Genomic DNA, 17,264 nt, shown 5'->3' on the forward strand with positions numbered 1-17,264 from the left:
ATAACGGGTGTGGCTGAAGCATCCCGCTCCCTGCGCAAGAATCTCTGCGTCTGCAGGCACTTCCGATTTGCCTCACCGTGAGCAGCGCCTGCTTGTCAGAAGGCAGATCTTTTCTACCATCAACAGTCTTTTCCCCGCTGTCAGCCCTATAATCTGGCACTATATGAGCCTTGCTCCACTGGCTGCTAACACTTCTGTTAAAAGGAGATCTAACAGTCGAGAGTTCAAAATTCCAGGTGTCTGTGGATTCCCGCCACCAATTCCCGCCCCCGCCCACGCCCCAGAGTTGTGTTTGAATCAGGAAAAAAACGCTCATTACAGGCTTAGGATTGAAGATACTAAAGTGAGAACATGAATGAATTTAGAACTTTTGGAACGTCCGATTTTTAAAAGTATTTGTTTATCTTTAAAGTCCAATAAGAAAATTTTACTCTTGATTATCGTGTCTGAGGAATAAACATGGAAAGATACTTACTGAAAAAAAGCTACAAAATTTGAGGCTTTGAAGAAGGGAATTAAAAGAGAATGGGTCTCATGAAGAGTAACTCCTTTCACATGGAGAAGCTGAGAGGAGAAAGAAATTGATTTAAGAAAAGATCTTACTATTGGAGCTGAGGCCATTTAGTCAAATTTGCTTTTCTGCATGCAGGGTCACCTTGTACAGACTGGTACAGACACACAATACAGCTACCATCTCCACTGATACTCAGAGGGGTGCCCTGGCCACCGCTTCAGACCACCTTGTGGGCACTCAGGATGCTCAGGACTCTGTCTTATGTGTCTCTGGGAAGTGACTCCCAGGACGTCCATCCACTGAGCCGAGTTCGTCTGTTTCCAAGCAGCCCTTTAAATCCCTGAGGCCAGCGCCCCTCTCTCACCACATAAAATGTCCCCCCGTGTGTCACTGCTCCTCATCAACATGGCTGCTGCTTTTATAATCAGTCTTCAGATATGGTCACCTGATTCTATTATTTTTTATTATGCTGAAGTCAGTCAAGTGTCTTATATCTTACTAGCATATTAATATGTCAGATTCAGAGAAATAATTCAAGGATGAAGTCAAATGATTATCCTCCTATCCATATGAAGTATATAAATATAATCTCTGGGAGATGGTGAAGGACAGGGTAGCCTGGTGTGTTGCAGTCCATGGGGTCATAAAGAGTTGGATATGACTAAGTGACTGAACAATGATAAAATATTATCTCAATTGATAAAGAATGTACAGTGCATAGGGGAGAGTGGGAGAAAAGTATTTTAAAAATTGGATCAAGCTTAGCTAATAGAATTAGCAGTTGCAAATGTTGTTTGAGGGAAGAACATGATGAATAATGAATTAGGAAATTTTCCTCTTATGTGAAAGGAAAAAAGCAAAAGTCACAGAACATTCTCATGAGTAGACATATTTATTTATTTAGAAACTGCTTATTTTCTGTCAACCAATTTCCATTTTAAGAGCTTGTGGGGTTTCCATAATGGCTCATGGTAAAGAATCCTGCCAATGCAGGAGATATGAGTTCAATCCCTGGTCCAGGAAGATCCCATGTGCCTTCAGAGGAACTAAGGCCATGAACCACAACCACTAAGCCTGTGCTCCACAGCCTGGGGGCCACAGCTCCTGAGCCCACGCTCTGCCACCACTGAAGCCTGGGGGCCCTGGGGCCCACGCTCCATAACAAGAGAAGCTGCTGCAATGAGAAGGCCAGGCACCACAACCAGAGTGCGCCCCGCTCGCCACAACCAGAGCAAACCTGTGCAGCAGCAAGGACCCAGCACAGCCCCCACCCAAGAAAAGAGCCTGTGAAAGAACAGCTGAAGCCCACGCAGTGCTGTGCCTACCCGTCCAGTGGCCTGAGCAGTGGGCGCTGCAGGCCAGCCTTCAGGGGGAACTGTGGAGTGGGCAGCAAGCTCACCTGCCTGCCTGTGGACTAGGCCAGCACCTCAGATTCAGTAGCGTTGCACTCAGCTGCTGAAGTGACCCATTCACGGTGAAGTCCTCCTTGGTCAGAGCTTGCTCAGCTGCCACCTGCTCTTCCCTTTTAATCTCTTCAGAATCTGCAGACGTAGAGATCAGGCGCGACCTCCCAAGAGTGTTCACAGGAAACGGTGCGCTGGGCAGAACTTCCCAGGTGAGCATCCGTCAAGTCAGACCCACCGACTGAGCTCCCTGGTTGCCGGGAATGGGTGGTCTCCAGAGTGCAGAGGAGAGTCCGTGTCACACAGACCGACAGTAAGAAGTTCACATACATGCCTCTGGGAGAGGCCGGCGGTCAGCCCTGGGCTCGTAACCACCAGGAGTCTTGGCTCCTGGAAGCTGCCTGGGTCTGGTTAGTGGAGGGTCCAGGAGCGAAGTGGAGGACCAGAGAAGCAGTGGCAGCAAACTGCAGCTCAGCTCACTGGCGAAGGTTCCTGGAGGACGCCGCAGGGACAGCAGCTGGGTTTTCAATGGCAACGATAGCATGAGCTGCCTACAGAAGCTTCTCCCAGGTTCTCTTCAGATTCCTAATGTAGACGCCGTCACTTTTCCTTCTGTAGATACACTGCTCCATTGGGAAGTAAAGGTCGGTGCTACCTAAGAGGGCCCCTGCTGCAAGGAAGGTGATGACGTCGTCCTTCATTTGCCGGACAGCAACCCAGGATAGTGTAAAAGATTCACTTCAAGTTATGACAAGAATCCAGACAGTGCTGTATGGACCACTGTCTGGGTGGCATGGGAAAAGCATCAGAAGATATGTTAGAGAAGCCAGATAATCTTTCTGATAAAACAAACTTGACTTTCATTAAGTTTGTAGAAATAAAGCTGTGAGTTTTATTCTTTAGAGGTTTAAAATTTTTTGTAATGTCTTGGCTTTTCTGAGAAACTTGTAATACATGTACAAGGTTCAAGAACCTAAAAATACTTCATATTCCATTGTTCTTCCTACCCTCTCCCTTCTTGTCAAGGCCCTGCTGCTTCCACAGTCAGCCGCGTGTTTTGTTTCTCAGGAATAGCTTCTGGAGGTGTATTTTTTTTTTTCCTAAGTATATATTTGGCTGTGCCTGGGGGACCTTTTCCATGGGAACTCTTAGCTGTGGCATGTGGGTTCTAGTTTCCTGACAAGGGATTGAACTCAGGCCCCTACAATGAGAATGCAGAGTCTTAGCCCCTGGATCAAGAGAGAAGGCCCAGAATGTCATTCTATGGATACACAAGCAACTATGAATATCTATTTCTTCTTCACTCCACATGTGGTGCTGGTGGTAAAGAACCCACCTCCCTATGCAGGAGACATAAGGGACTCAGATTCAATCCCTGGGTCTGGAAGATTGTCTGGAGCAGGAAATGGCAACCCACTCTAGTATCCCTGCCTGGAGAATCGCCATGGGCAGAGGAGCCCAATGGGCTACAGTCCATAATGTCACAAAGTGTGGGACATGACTGAGTGACTGAGCACAACCACATTTAAAACCATACATGGTCGCATACTGTGCACAATGTTCTATGGTATCTTGCTTATATTCAGCTGACAATATCTTGGGGAATATTCTCTCTTGGGACACTATTTTCCACAAATCAGTCCACTGAATAGATGATGTACTATAATACGCTTTACTGGTCCACATTGTAATAAACACTAATATAAAATGACATCTTGACATCACAAAAAACAATGTAATGCATAACCTTAGCCTAATTTATTCCATTGCAGGAAAATGTATCAATTTCTAATACATTAGGAATTTCTACAAATCTAATGGATTTGTAGCCTGAAGTATTTCCAGCTGAACTATAGCATCTGATAGGATGTTGCTGGTAAACTAGCACATTGCTGGATTCCCACCCCATCCCCACCCCCCACCCTGAGGAGCTATGCAATGATCATTTCTCTTTCCTTAAGACTCAACCTCTCCTCTCCCAGATTTCTCCCTGATCTGTTTTTAAATACATTCTCCAACCTCTTCTATCCTTGTGACTTCTCTATAATCTGCTCCTCTTCTTAGCACTGACCTTCATTCTCATGCCCTCATTGCCTGGCCTGGTCTCTACCTGCCATCTCAACATTGCCCATCATTGCTCCACCCACTCCCCTGGAGATGGTATCAATACGGCCAGATAGATGGTTGAGTATAGCAAAATGGTTCATGGATGATATTGAATCACTGAGCCTGGATGAGAAGGAGACATCCACAGGGGAGTCTAAGGTAGCTGGGGAAGAAGGAGAATTTAGGTTTTATCTGTGGTCTTCATTCAGGGGAAGATGCTACAGGGCCCACCAGGGAAGGAGAAGTCAGAGTCAGAGGTAAATACTTGGGAGGTGGTGTCCAGAAATTCCAGCAGGAGCTCTGGAGAGAAGAGTGAGGGAGAGCGCCTGCTGTGAGGCTGCTGTGAGTGTCGGGCAGGGACACACACGGGGCAGCAGAGAAAGGAGCAGGAAGGTGATAACAGGCTTCCCAAGGGAGGGAGGGTGTCACGGTGATAGTGATGTGCACACAGTCACACATGTCACGGGGATGAGGGAGGACAGAAAAGAGCCAGTGAGAGGGAGGGCGGATGCAACTAACACATCCTGTATGCTGTTTCCTGAGAGGCCAAGAGCAGAGACCAAGAGAGGGTGAGCCAGAGCACAGGACACAATGAAGGAGACATGAAAGTTGATAAATAAAAACATAGGTGTTCAAATCAAGATTTTGTTAAAACACTCTTTTAAGGAATACAATTGGGGTTTTAAGGAACTCCTTTTAAGGAATACAGAAATAAAATTGCAGGTGAGATAGTAATTCTTAGATGACTCACAAGAATGACTCCCCTGCCTAAAGAGTGACACCATCAGAAGCAGTTCTGTGCAGAGGAGAACGGGGAGACTGCACAGCACAGTGGTGGAGACACATGGTCGATGGAGACTCTGGGCCTTCACGGGAGGAGGGGGTTCCTGTAGACCCCATATGCCGGTGTGCTGAGATTGTAGAGCAGGAGTTACTTGAGCCATTGAGAGTCACTGTACTTGAAGAGGTTTTTGTTTACATATAATTTTATTTCTTTTTGGCTGCACTGGGTCATCTTTGCTGTATGCAGGCTCTCTCTACTTGTAGCAAGCAGGGCCTGTGCTCTAGTTGGGTGATTGGGCTTCCCACTTTGGTGGCTTCTCTTGCTCTGGAGCGCTGGGCTCTAGAAGGCCTGGGCTCAGTATTAGCTGTGTACAGACTTAATTTCTCTTTGGCATGTGGGATCTTCTGGGGACCAGAGATCGAACCGGTGTCCCCTGCACTGCAAGGTAGATTCTTAACCACTGGACCACCAGGGAAGCCCCTGTACTTGAAGTTTTCATTGGAGCTACCTAAAACATGATAAAAGTGACCTCAGCAAAAGGGGGAAGGAGCAGTGAGTGCACGGCCTGCCTTCCACCAAAGAGAGCCTGCTGGGTTTGCACAGACCCCTTCCCGTTTCTGAACCACATGTGCCATTTACTCACTTCCTCTTTCTCCACCTAAAAACCACACATCTCTTAAATTCTCCAAGCAATCTTCCTGGTGGCTTTCTTCCATGGAAGTAGAATTTCGAGGCAAAAGATTCTGTGCAATCTTTCTATATGAATATCAGAAGGTGAACATTTTGTTTGAGGTAATTGTTCTGGAAATTCAGAATTAAATATGTTTCAGCTCACATTGGCCAAACGTGCTGTACCTAGCCTCAGCCTCCTGTATTTTAGTTGGCTCACTGGTGTCATTAAGGTCCTGGGATCCCTCTAGCCCCTCAACTACTGCATCCACCTCCTATGACATGGCAAAAAAAAGGCTCTCTGGTACCATTAAGATCCCTGTTGATTGCAGATCCTGTGATCTTGCTGGTGCCTTGACTTACTGCAGCTTCCTAAGTCCTTAACTAGGATTTGTTGGCATAAAGTTCAACCAGGAAAAATGGAAAACAAAACCTGTTTTAGTGTGTCTCTTGATATTTGTTTGTTTTTACATTTGCAAGAGCAAAACAGAGAAAATGAAGCAAAAGATACTTTCAAACATATATGGTTAACTGATTTAGAATTACTGATTCAAAGAGTGTCTGTAAAAATAAAATGTGACTTCCACTTCCAGCTTTAAGAGGAACAGTATCTGAACTTCCTCACCTGGCACTAGTAATTAGAAAGCTGAACAAAATACTGGAAACAACTGTTTCCAGACCCTGGACAGCAGGCCACACAGGACTAAGTCCCTAGAGTGAAGATGGATACACAAATCCATCTGAAGACTCCCGGCTGTCTGCCTTCAGGCAATTTCCATGCTGCAGGTACAGGGAGGGGAACCCAGATGCAGCCCAGCAAAGCCCTGATCTGAGAACAGATGTTAGCCAGGGAGGTGCAGAAGGTGATATGTGTTGGGCAGGGGATGGAAAAGAGATAGCTACTCAGACAGAAAGAATTATTCCAAGTGCCTAATGAGCCCGCTGAGTGTCTGTCATCTGATCACACACAGGTGAAATTCCACAAGGCTGGGCAAGAACAACTTTTGAGGAAAGAATGATGACTGGAGACCTATGTATTGAGTGGGACTGGATGCCATGATCTTAGTTTTCTGAATGTTGAGCTTTAAGCCAACTTTTTCACTCTCCTCTTTAACTTTTATCAAGAGGCTCTAGTTCCTCTTTGCTTTCTGCCATAAGGGTGGTGTCATCTGAATATCTGAGGTTGTTGATATTTCTCCCAGCAATCTTGATTCCAGCTTGTGCTTCCTCCAGGCCAGCATTTCTCATGATGTACTCTGCATATAAGTTAAATAAGCAGGGTGACAATATACAGCCTTGATGTACTCCTTTTCCTATTTGGAACCAGTCTGTTGTTCCATGTCCAGTTCTAACTGTTGCCTCCTGTTCTGCATATAGGTTTCTCAAGAGGCAGGTCAGGTGGTCTGGTATTCCCATCTCTTTCAGAATTTTCCACAGTTTGTTGTGATCCATGCAGTCAAAGGGTTTGGCATAGTCAATAAAGCAGAAATAGATGTTTTTCTGGAACTCTCTTGCTTTTTCGATGATCCAGTGGATGTTGGCAATTTGACTCTGGTTTCTCTGCCTTTTCTAAAATTACCTTAAACATCTGGAAGTTCATGGTTCATGTATTGCTGAAGCCTGGCTTGGAGAATTTTGAGGATTACTTTACTAGTGTGTGAGATGAGTGCAATTATGCGGTAGTTTGAGCATTCTTTGGGATTTCCTTTCTTTGGGATTGGAATGAAAACTGAGCTTTTCCAGTCCTGTGGCCACTGCTGAGTTTTCCAAATTTGCTGGCATATTGAGTGCAGCACTTTCACAGCATCATCTTTTAGGATTTGAAATAGCTCAACAAATAGATGGGGAAACAGTGGAAACAGTGGTTGACTTTATTTTGGGGGACTCCCAAATTACCTCAGATGGCGATTGCAACCATGAAATGAAAAGATGCTTACTCCTTGGAAGGAAATTTATGATCAACCTAGACAGCGTATTAAAAAGCAGAGATGGTACTTTGCCAACCAAAGTCCTTCTAGTCAAAACTATGGTTTTTCCAGTAGTCCTGCATGGATGTGAGAGTTGGACTATAAAGAAAGCTTAGCGCAGAAGAATTGATGCTTTTGGACTGTGGTGTTGGATAAGATGCTTGAGAGTCCCTTGGACAGCAAAGAGATCCAACCAGTCAATCCTAAAGGAGATCAGTCTTGGGTGTTCATTGGAAGGACTGATGCTGAAGCTGAAACTCCAATGCTTTGGCCACCTGATTTGAAGAGCTGACTATTAGAAAGGACCCTGATGCTTGGAAAGATTGAAGGCAGGAGGAGAAGGGGACAACAGAGGATGAGATGGTTGGATGGCATCACTGATTCAATGAACATGAGTCTGGGTGAACTCAAAGAGTTGGTAATGGACAGGGAACCCTGGCATGCTGAGGTTCATGGGGTTGCAAAGAGTCGGACATGACTGAGCGACTGAAGTGAACTAAACTGAATGGATTGAAAAGTGTCCAACATTTATGTGGGGCTGAGAATCCTCAGCAGCCAGAGTGAAGAAACCTCCCTGAATATGTGGTGCATTCAACTGAGACAGAAAATGCATGTATTAGAGCTGAAACTAAAAAAGAGAGAGAGAGAGAGATGAAACTAATCACAAGCCTTAAAATAAAGGGCACATAGAATTGTACTAACAAACCTTAGCAATAATCCTCAAAGGTGTCTGTTATGAAGGTAATCATTTCCTACCAGGAAAAAGCAAAATTAACACTTTCAGAAAAAAATACAGGAAAACAAACCAAAAGACATTTCTATTGCCCAGGAAACTTCAAGACATTTAGGGGTCCTGTGTCAGATAACAAGTCTGATGTATATTTCATATTATCTCATACCCACCCACAAAATGAATATAACCCCCTTTATATACACTGCTAATATTCTAGAATATTCAAGAAATTGACTACTTTCTGGAAAAATATGAATTCTCAAAACCAATATTTAAAGCAGCTATAACAAAAGAAAAATAAGCAAGGAAGGCTATACAATAAATTTTTACAAGAATTACTTCTGAAAATCATGTGAAGGCGATGCAAGCAAACAACGACTGACTACAAAAGTACCACATAATTTTAGAGAATCAAGAATAGACGAACAGAAGAAATCTGTATTTTGTGAACATAATTTAACCCTGATAGGAGTCGGACAGGCTGAGCGACTTCACTTTCACTTTTCACTTTCATGCATTGGAGAAGGAAATGGCAACCCTCTCCAGTGTTCTTGCCTGGAGAATCCCAGGGGCGGGGGAGCCTGGTGGGCTGCCGTCTAAGGGGTCGCACAGTTGAAGCAACTTAGCAGCAGCAGCAGGATGAGAACTTGACATAAGTGACATAAAACAAGACCACACACCAATTTTACCTACTATTCTTGGTCTCCTAATCTATTAAATGCTAATTAATGATATATAAATCATTGCAGAGAAGTTCTCCATCTCTAAAAAACCTTAGGTTTACTCACGATTTTTGTTCCTTAAAAGGAAGTCAAGCTGTACAGTCTAAGAAGTGCTTGCTCCAGAAGATGTGGAATATATATACAATGGAAAATTACTCAGTCATAAAATCAGATGAAATAATGCCATTTGCAGCAACATGGATGAACATGGTGATTTCACTTTAAGTGAAGTAAGTCAGACAGAAAGAGACAAGCATTGTATGGCATCACGTATGTGGAATATTGAAGAATGATACAGATGAACTTATTTACAAAGCAGAGGTAGAGTCACAGACATAGAAAACATGCTTATGGTTACCAAAGAGGACACGTGGGTGTGGGGAGAGGTGAGCCAGGAGTTTGGGGTCAGTATGCACTCACTGCTGTATGTACACCAGGTGACACAAGGAGCTGCTGTGTAGTGAGAGAGCTATACTCAGTATCTTGTGACGACCTGTAACGGGAAAGAATCTGGAAGCATATATAGTTGCTCAGTCGTGTCCAACTCTTTGGGACTCCAGGGCTTGTAACCTGCCAGGCTCCTCTCAAAGGACGGGTCACAAGGAGCTGGGCACAACAGAGGGACTAACCACACAAGTCCTACTCTGCTCGTTCTCAGCCAACTTGGAGAAAGACAGGACACCTTGTCAGCACTGCAGTAAAGTTTTGCTCTAAGATGCCTGCCCTGTAGGGAACAATTTGAGCATATTCTGAATTTCAGTTGTGCTTGCAAGTAATTTTGTCAGGAGAAACAGTTGGTGAAAGAAAGCATAGCTGACCCAGAGGAAACTAACCAGGTGGGAAAACACAGAACACATGCTTAACACACAATCAAACATTAAACTGATTGAGGACATTGCAGGAAGTGTCATAATTCATGCTCCATTTGTCCACACTTAATTGAGTGTGCTCAGTTAAGACACTCTGTGTCTACAGAGTGTGCTGTCATTCTTGGCTAATTTAAAATATAGTGTATTAATAGGAAATTGGGTGCATAATAAGGCAAACAGATCAGAAGACAACTGTCCTCGAAAAGAGAGTTGATGACTTAGAGTTCCCAAGAGGAGGGACAGGCCATGCCACTGGGCCACATGGGAAAGGAATGGACTTGTCCAGAGAGGGAGGGAGGGGAAGTCAGCACAGGGGCCTTGACTGTGACTCCTCAGGAGGGAACAGTGGGCTGGGTGCGCAGGCTCAGGACTGGCTGGTGCACGTGATGTTAGCAGCCATCCTCGGTGTCTGCCTCTGGGTGACAAGGGAAGGGGACAGTGGCCCGGAGCGCAGCGTAAATGTCACCTCCTCAGAGACACGTCCCCGTGTGCATCTGCAGTGACACCTCCCCCATGTCTCCTGCCCTTACCACCTCGGTCCTTCACGGCACCAGGGCCTGCCCTGTCTGCACCCGCTGGGGCTCATCACCCATCCGTCCTCAGGCCCGGGGACTCCTCTCCTCCCCGCCACCCCACCCCCCCCGCCCTAGCCCCTGCTTCCCGCTGTGTTGTGTCCTGCCCTTCACTCCATGGAGCTTATTCTTCTACAAGCTGTTCTGTTTATTCCTTATCTCGCTCCACAGCGTCAGCTCTGTGGGAGCAGCAGGATCGTTTCTTTTTAAAGTGTGGTGGTTTTCTGTCTTACTCTCCTCTTGAATGTCAAGGACTGTGAGGTGTTGTGGCTGGATCCCTGCCCTCAGCCCAGGCCTGGCACAGAGCACATGTGCTCTCAGCATTTGGGGAAGAACCAGCAATGGTAAGCCTTGTTGCTGCCCCCAGAGGACTGTTAAAAACAAGACAACAGCCCCAAAGGAGTTGCTTAGTTAGGTACCATACTAGCAAAATAGACTTAAATGCAGTTTTGGCTCTTCCAGAAATGAAATCTTGAACCAGTCAACCAGGAATCTTCTGATTATCCTTAGTTAAGTCATCTGCCTGAGAAAGCTTTCCAGCCTCTAATGGAAAGTAACCTCGCAGTAACCACTGGGATTCTTTGCCCAGTACAACTTCCTTGTTCCCGATCCCTTATGCCTATAAAAGTCTTTTATTTTGTGCAACTCCTCAGAATTTCTAACTGCTAAGTTGGATGCTGCCTGATTCATAAATCTTTAAATAAAGGCACTAAGATTTTAAAATTTTAGTCAGTTGAATTTTATTTTATTTTAATAGGGCGTATAGCTTATTTTGGAGAAGGCAATGGCACCCTACTCCAGTACTCTTGCCTGGAAAATCCCATGGATGGAGGAGCCTTGTAGGCTGCGGTCCATGGGGTCGCTAAGAGTCGGACACAACTGAGAGACTTCACTTTCATTTTTCAAATGGCAACCCACTCCAGTGTTCTTGCCTGGAGAATCCCAGGGGCAGGGGAATCTGGTGGGCTGCCATCTGTGGGGTCGCACAGAGTCGGACACGACTGAAGTGACTTAGCAGCGGCATAGCTTATTTTAAGATTATATTTGGCTTTTAAGAGATTGTTATAGATTCAATCGAACTTACTGTGAACGATGTCGGATACAGGATCTCCGAAGAAGATTTAGCTTCAGGACCAGGGACCAGGATTGATCACTCAAGAGCGTTTGTGTAGCAGAGTTTCATGACAGTGGGAAAAGGTCAGAGAAAGCTTCTGACATGGACAGCAGAAGGGGGTGGGGAGTGCCCCCCTTGCTAGTGTTAGCAAGGGAGGTATATACTTTTTAAATTAGTTACTACAATAAATCAAAAGAATGTCTCAGGTGTGTGAAAGTTTTACCAGACCCACTCCCACAATTAACATTTTAGGATAACAGGACTAGAATTTAACAGAAAGATCCTACCAGACCCATTCCCATAATATACATTCTAAGATATCAGGATTAATCAGAAGGTTTTCAGGAAGGAGAAACTGTCCTCAAGCAGGATACATTGTTGTTATATAATCCCTAGTACAGAGTTTAAGTGGCTCAGATGGCAAAGCATCTCCCTACAATGTGGGAGACCCGGGCTGGATCCCTGGCTTGGGAAGATCCCCTGGAGAAGGAAATGGCAACCCACTCCAGTACTCTTGCCTGAAATATCCCATGGACAGAGGAGCCTGGTAGGCTACAGTCCATGGGGTTGCAAAGAGTCAGGCATGACTGAGCAGCTTCACTTTCACAGAGTTTAAACTGAGTTGTGTAATCATCAGTTCTGGGCCTAAAGAAAGAAAGAAAAACAAATGTTTTAAGTGACTAAGACTAAGGAATGTAGAGAAAAAAGATGTTTGTCCTTTCCTCCTCCTTGAGAACTCCAGACCCTTCTCTCCTCAGCTTCTCCTGGGCTTCTTATCAACCTGCCTAGGAATTGACTCTCTCACTTTGAGCACCTCTTCAGCCTGTGAGCTCCATGAGAACATCGGGCCAGAAAGATAAAAGACCTTGAGTAAATGTTATGATGACTGAATAACTGTACAGATAAAATGACTAAACAGAGCCCATGTGAAGGTTACATTCACTGAAGATTAGCCTTTTCTTCCTCCTCCCTCCCTCTTTCCAGAACAGAAGTTCAAGGGACCTTATATCACCCTCACCTCATATGGAACTCCAGTGGTCTGGGTGAGTTTTATCTTTTCTCTATTTGTACACTGGAAGACATTTCATGACTGTACCCCTCAAAACTGAGAAAATTACTGCTTGAGGGGCAGGGACCCTCCATGTTGTCTAAGTCAAAAGAGAACAATATGTGAACACAGAATATTGGGATGACTTGGTCCCCTGGGCAGCTGGAAGGAGGGAGACAAAGGCAGAGGGGTGTTGTTTCCACCTCCCTCCTCCCAACATGACACATTTGTCCCTCTTTTTACTTAATCAATCTGATTCTGATTATCTGGAGATTGACATGTCTGCTGGTAGATGGTGTGGTCTTAGGTCACAGCATTAAAGGCCACCAGCCATCAGTTCTGAGCTGTTTGCAAGACCTAGGACAAGTCTTCAGCGTCTTAGATCTGCTGTTTTATCCCTGAGCATTGATAGCGGTACCACCTATGTGAGGGTCCAGAGGCAGAGGCATCGGCACTTGGGATTGGTCACTGGGAAAGGCTGCAGCCCTGTGAAGGCTGCCCCTAGAATCCCACCTGGAACACGAGTGGTACGTGGAATATCTGGATGAAGCAGTGAGGATGTCAGTGAGAGACACTCAGTTGGTGCCAGGACCGCATTGAATTAGAGCACTGGGCTTTTCTCCACTCACTTCCAGAGGGTCAGGCCCTATTGCCACTGGCTACATACCCTGAGTGATAACCATCTCCTGGGAACTCCAAGTCACAGCCTGATGGCTGGGCCTCCAGAGGGCTGAAGGATGTGTCAGGAGCGGTTTGCCCACAGATGCTGGGCACTCCAGGGCTCTGACAGGGGCTGGTGAGGCTGGCATGGCAGGGCCCCACAGCACAGAGTATCGGGGTGCCTGGTTGGGGTTGCCATCATCTAGGGCCATAGCACCATGAAGGCCCCTGGTAATTTCTGAGCTCAGAAGTTAAAGCAAGGTTGAGCCTGATTAGTACTTGGTTGCAAGACCAGCTGGAAAGACCAGGTGCTGTGGACTTTCCCGCTTGTCTCTCCTTTCATCTCTCTCACCCTTGTCCACCACCCCCTCCGCTGGCACAGATGGGCTCTCCTTTGGCCATTGGGAGGTGCACCTATTGTTGAGTCTTGGCCTGGGTGGGTGCTGTGGGGAGTTCTGACAATGGGCAGCACAGTTGTGCTGGCATCCTCTGTGCTTGCTGGCCGCTCTGGGTTGGTGGGCAGGTTGAGTGCCTACAGGAAGGCAGTACTTTATGCCATGGAACTGTCTGCATAAAATGGTTCTAATGGTGACATTGGACCTCTGTGTATTTTCCACATTAAAAAAACTGTAGCATGTCTGTGTGTGTGCATGTGTGTGTGTGTGTTAAAGACTTAGGAAAATTCTGAAGTCAAACAAAAAATTGGATCACATGATAAAATATGAATAAGCTTCAAAAACATGACACTGTGTAAGAAACTGGACCTAAATGGCCACAGTTGTACAAACCCATGTGCTTGAAATACACAGAATAGGTGATTCCATGAGGATGAAAGAGTGAGGAATGTGGAATTTAAAGTGACTGATTAAGGAACACTAGATGTCTTTGTAGGGAGATAAAATATAAAATATTCTGGATCAGATAGTGATGATGGCTACACAACTATATAAATAGGCAATCACTAAAATATAGTGCTCAAAGGAGAATTTTTGGGTATATGATATATATCTCAACTTAAAATGATTAATTTGATTTTTTTTTCAAAAATAACAAAACCCACATATTATCCTCAGTGCTTTATGTGGTTCTCACTCTAAGCTCTGTAGACATAAACAAAGGTGCCTGTGTCTGTGTGTGCATGCTCAGTCATGTTTGACTTGTTGTGACCCCATGGCCTGCAGAAGGCCATGCTCCTCTGTTCATGGAATTTTCCAGGCAAGAATACTGGAGTTGGTGGCCGTTTCCTACTCCAGGATATTTTCCCGATCTTTCACTGTTTCTTCAGAATTTGTCTCCAGAGCAAGGAGTCAGCCAGCACCACTCGCCTAGGCTGAGACTCAGGGCACACACAGGAGTGGGGACGCACTCTGGAGGGAAAGAGGGAAAGTGTGTCCTGCTCAGAGCGTGTAATGTGGGGAAGCCGGAGGCAGGCTGGCAGGAAGAGGGCCGTCCCAGGTGACTGCTTAGATGAGATTTGGCTTCCCCCATTTGGTACTAAATTGAAAGGAAGAAAAATAAGGAAGGTGACAGTCACTGACCACGCACTGAATCCTGGAGCCCATTGCTGCAGGGGCTGGGGTCTGGTTTTCCAGGTCGGTTGCTGCAGGGCAGGGCCTCGTGGCTGGAAGGAGAGGTTCCCCAACTTCTCAGTGTGTTAAGACAGTTCTTCATTTCAACATCCTTCTCTGGTGGTCTTCAATTGGATACTCTGTGGATAAACTTAAAACAGTGTTTCTTAAATTAACTTCAAACAAAGGTAATAATTACGTTATTGTTGAGTAACAATGATAATGGTGATTTTCATTATAATTAATTTCAAGATTTCTCATTGAATACCTACATTACAGTACAGATGGTAACAAAAATCCCCAACAACCTGTCGGGCCATCTGGTCGACCTCGCCACAGCGGCCACCAATCTGTCGGCTTTGTGATCCTCACACAGACGTATCCGCGTCTCACACCCACGAAACACAGCGCCTCCACACGGACACCATCCTTTCTACTTCCAAGCCCGAGGAGAACAGAAGGGACTCCTGGCGCTCCTCGAATAGAGGCAGCCGGACCCGCAGGAAATCCGTCTGCTGAGTCCTGAGCACGTCAGCGGGAACCGAGGCCGCCTGAGAGCAGCCTCAGCGCCGGGAAGGCAGCGGGACGACCGTTCCCCCAAGGAGGCAAGGAAGCGCTTCCGGGCGCCCTTTGGGGAGGAGGACAGGCGGCCCGTGGTCCCTTCCGGTGCCTCCTGTTCTGGACACCAGGGCCGGCCGTCTCCGGGGAGAGGGCACACGTTTGTTAATCGGGACTATCGGGGTCCATGGGGGAGGCTGGGAAGACTGGACATGTCTGCGTGCGTCCGTGTGGTCCGCACCTCCGGGCGAGTGGGAAACATGGAGAAGGTGTAACCCCGCGGACGCCGGCGCCGTGACCTTTCCTGCTCGCGCTCAGCTGCCCCGGCGGTGCCCGGGGGCAGAAGGGGCCTCGCGGCGCTCTGGTCCACCCGGCCGGGCAGCGACACCGCCCGCCGCCGCCCGCCCAGGCCGCGGCCCTGCAGCTCGAATCTCCGGCGACAGCAGGCTCTTCCCGGGTCTCATGGCACCGGGAGCGTTGCCGCTGTCACCCCCGGCCTCTGGAGCTCTGCCCCGGGCTCGGCGGCCGAACCTTCGCGGGAGTCGCCAACGTTCCCCGGGAAGCGACCGGCTCACGGCGTCCTTTGGGTGGCTCCCGACGGGCGGCGCACACGGCCCCGGGCGGACCCCGACCGCCGGGCCGCCCTGACGCCCCGCTTCTCCTGGGCGTCCGCCTGGGAGCCGGCTCCCGGCCCGGCAGGGCGCGGAGACCCAGACACCAGACGGGAGGGCGGGAGCTGGGAAGACCTCCCCGGGCAGCTGCGGGAGAAGGCGCGCTCCTCAGCGATTCCCGAGGCTCGGACCCAGGCGGCCCAGAGGGCAGGTCCCTGCTCCCGGGCGGACTTAGGAATTTAGTGAAACTTAGATTGTGTGGACTGTAAAACTGAAACCATGAAAGGACTGGGTAAAAACATATATGAATGATTTTTATTCTGTGGAGTAGAAAGATTGGAATCATGATACAACATTAAAAAAAAAAAAGTCTCTTCAGAAGCTATCAAATAAATGAATGATAAACAGTCATAAATCCACATTTCATATTCTACACGGAAGGTCCAATGATATCAACTCAGCGTGGGAGGAACATTTGTGCAAATACTTGTGTACTAAGATTGTTGATATTAGTATCACTCAGTATAAAAACAGAACATTCAGGAAACAGCCATTAAGAGGGATCTGGGAAGGAAATTTGTATCGGTACTGACCTGGAAAGATCTGTATAATGAATTGTTGGATAAAAGTAGCCAAGTTATAGGATTGCCACTGGTGCTAAAAGAAAAATATGTACATTTGTACATTTATCTTTTAAATGAACTAAGATGGAAAGGCAAGTGAATTAGAACAGTTAAAGCAGTTTTATAAAAAGAATACAAGCTTTCCCATAGCTTGGCACCTGGTGCCAGAAAGAAGTGTCTTCAGAAACCAAGACAAGCCACACCGCCTGCTTTTCTGCCCCCTCCTCCTCCTGTAACCTCAAGGCAGGCAGCTGGCATCCTAGCCCCTTAAAGTCACTGCTCCACTCAGACAGACGCAGATCCAAGGAGGGGTTGGCATGACCTTGGCTGTGCAGACTTGGGCTCCTCAGCCTCTTGCCTCATCCTGGGAGCCCCCAGCCAGTCAGTCATCACCCCAGACTTCCCCACCAGAGGCTACTGGCCCCACTCTGCAGGGGGCAGCCCTTGTCTCTATGAGCTCTGAGCTGTTTTCCCAAAGGAAGGATTTTCCCTTTGCACCGCAGGTATGAAGCAAGGGGATAACTGACTTTTTGCACCTGGACCCATCGTACACTTTGTCCTCACATCTGGCCCCTATTATCCCCATGAGGGTAAAAGAAGACCATTCCCTTTATATAGGAGGTGTGAGTCAATGGGACTCCTGAGCTTTTACATCTGGACCTTTCATGCACATTTGGTATGCACTCAGCTCCTGAAGACACAAGACAGAGACAGGGTTAGGCCTCTTAGTGTGTGGTGTGGCC

General features: G+C 46.9%; 1 pseudogene; it reads right to left on the reverse strand.

Annotated features, from left to right (window-relative positions):
- Nucleotides 1–1,401: 1,401 nt before the first annotated feature.
- Nucleotides 1,402–3,573, reverse strand: LOC139178916 (small ribosomal subunit protein uS2-like; annotated as a pseudogene).
- Between the last annotated feature and the right edge of the window lie 13,691 nt (nucleotides 3,574–17,264).

The sequence above is a fragment of the Bos indicus genome, chromosome 23 (genome assembly GCF_029378745.1).
Source record: "Bos indicus isolate NIAB-ARS_2022 breed Sahiwal x Tharparkar chromosome 23, NIAB-ARS_B.indTharparkar_mat_pri_1.0, whole genome shotgun sequence".
NCBI classification, from domain to species: Eukaryota; Metazoa; Chordata; class Mammalia; order Artiodactyla; family Bovidae; genus Bos; species Bos indicus.